We start from the raw sequence: 2,469 nt of genomic DNA, 5'->3' as shown, positions 1-2,469 counted from the left end.
CCCCGACTTTGGACGGCTGTAACTCGGGGACCCGGGCGAGTTGGACCTCGGGGGTGGGCTCTTTCGAAAGGCCTCGTCCGGCACTACGATCTATTAGAGTTTGGGGAATATTGGGCCGGGGGTTCCCGAGATATAAGCCCGTAAAGGTGCGCCTTTGACCGGGCGTAACTCCCTGGCCCGACGGCCCTCGGGGACGTGGGTGGGCTCGTTGGATAGGCCCCCTCGAGCCCTACGAGCGACCCGAGTTTGGAATTTTTTCGCCGCGTGCTTGTCGAGATATTCGCGAAAAACAAAAAATTTCCCCACCACGCTGCGCTCGTGGCTGACACCCACGTCTCCGACGGGACTCCCGGGACCGCGGGGGCGACCTGACCGTGCCCGAGAAAGGTGAACCTTCCCGGGACCGCCGCCAGAGCCTCAGGGGCCCCGGAAGTCCCGGCCCACTGCAGGTTTTGGACTCTGAGGCGTTTTTCGGACCGGGAAAAGGGCCCCGACTTTGGGCGGCTGTGGCTCGGGGACCCGGCCGCCTAGAGACGCCAAACTCGGGTCAAAGTAGGGTCTCGGTGGGCCCCTTCCGACGAGCCCGCCCCGGAGCTCCGGTGCCCCCCGCTCCCGGAGAAAAGTGGCCCGACGGGACGGCGCGCGCCTCGGAAGGAAAGGTCCCAGGGGCCCGGGGAGGCTGGGTCAGAGGGGGCCCGGAGGGATCCCCCGACCCCCGAAAGGGCGAGACTCTGGGACCTCCCCTTCCCGAGATACGGGCCGCTTTTTCAAAAAGTCCCTCGCGCGTTACCGGGCCTATCTCGGGACCGGGGGGTCCCAGAGGCCGGGGACGGCGGGTGGTGAGGGGACCCCGGGGGACCCTACTTCTCCCGCCGTCTCGAACCCCGGGGACCTCCCGGTCCCGAGATACGGCCACTTCCTGTCCGGATTCGACCGGGCGTAACTCGGAGAGGAGGCCGAGTTGGGGCTCCGGACTCTGGGGGTGGGGGGAGTACGACGAGACCCCCCGACACCGGGCGTAAGGGGGCCGGACTCTGCTCGGTTCCCGAGATACGGTCACTTCCTGTCCAGGTTTGATCGGGCGTATCTCGAAAAGTAAGCCGAGTTGGGACTCCAAACTCTGGGCGTGGGGGGTGCTCGAGGACACCCCCCTGTGCCCAGCGTACGGAGCCCCAACTCGGCTTGGTTCCAGAGATATGCCACCTCAAATTTGGAACTTTGACCGGACCTAACTCGAAAAGTAAGCCGAGTTGGGGCTCCATACTCTGGGCGTGGGGGGTGCTCGAGGACACCCCCCTGTGCCCCGCGTATGGAGCCCCAACTCGGCTTGGCTCCAGAGATATGCCACCTCAAATTCTGAACTTTGACCGGACCTAACTCGAAAAGTAAGCCGAGTTGGGGCTCCATGCTCCGGGCGTGGGGGGTGCTCGATGACACCCCCCTGTGCCCAGCGTATGGAGCCCCAACTCGGCTCGGTTCCCGAGATACGCTCACTTCCTGTCCAGGTTTGACCGGGCGTATCTCGAAAAGTAAGCCGAGTTGGGACTCCAAACTGTGGGCGTGGGGGGTGCTCGAGGACATCCCCCTGTGCCCAGCGTATGGAGCCCCAAATCGGCTTGGTTCCGGAGATGTGCCACCTCAAATTCTGAACTTTGACCGGACCTAACTCGAAAAGTTAGCCGAGTTGGGGCTCCATACTCTGGGCGTGGGGGGACCACTATGAGACCCCCCTGTGCCCAGAGTATGGAGCCCCAACTCGGCTTGGTTCCAGAGATGTGCCACCTCAAAGTTGGAACTTTGACCGGACCTAACTCGAAAAGTTAGCCGAGTTGGGGCTCCATACTCTGGGCGTGGGGGGACCACTATGAGACCCCCCCGTGCCCAGAGTATGGAGCCCCAACTCGGCTTCAGCACTGAGATACACCGGTTCAAACAAATGCACTCTGGTCAACCCTACCTTAAGAGAGTCCCAGTTAGTCCCACCGTTTACCCGGCTCCGGGAACCGGACGATTTGGGGCTCCAGACTCTGGGCGTGGGGGGGCGACCCGCGTCCCCAGAGTTCGGAGGCCCGACTCGGCTCGGCTCCAGAGATACGCCACCTCAAAAGTTGGAACTTTGACCGGACGTAACTATAAAAGTAAGCCGAGTTGGGGCTCCATACTCTGGGCGTGGGGGGTGCTCGAGGAGACCCCCCTGTGCCCAGAGTATGGAGCTCCAATTCGGCGTGGTTTCCGAGATACGCCCGGTCAAACCTGGACAGGAAGTGGCCGTATCTCGGAATCGGAATGTCCCAGGAGCTGGGGACGGTGGGGTCTGAAGGGGCCCTATGGGCCCTCCCCATGCCCGGAGTATGGAGCTCCAAGTCGGCGTGGTTTTCGAGATACACCCGGTCAAAGTCCCATCTCTGACCGAGCATAACTCAGGAACCAAGCCGATTTGGGGCTCCATACTCTGGGGTCATGGGGGGC

The sequence above is a fragment of the Siphateles boraxobius genome, unplaced genomic scaffold, assembly GCF_051911475.1.
Source record: "Siphateles boraxobius isolate OS27281-9 unplaced genomic scaffold, OSU_SipBor_1 410, whole genome shotgun sequence".
NCBI classification, from domain to species: domain Eukaryota; kingdom Metazoa; phylum Chordata; class Actinopteri; order Cypriniformes; family Leuciscidae; genus Siphateles; species Siphateles boraxobius.
This window is presented reverse-complemented; position numbering follows the sequence as displayed.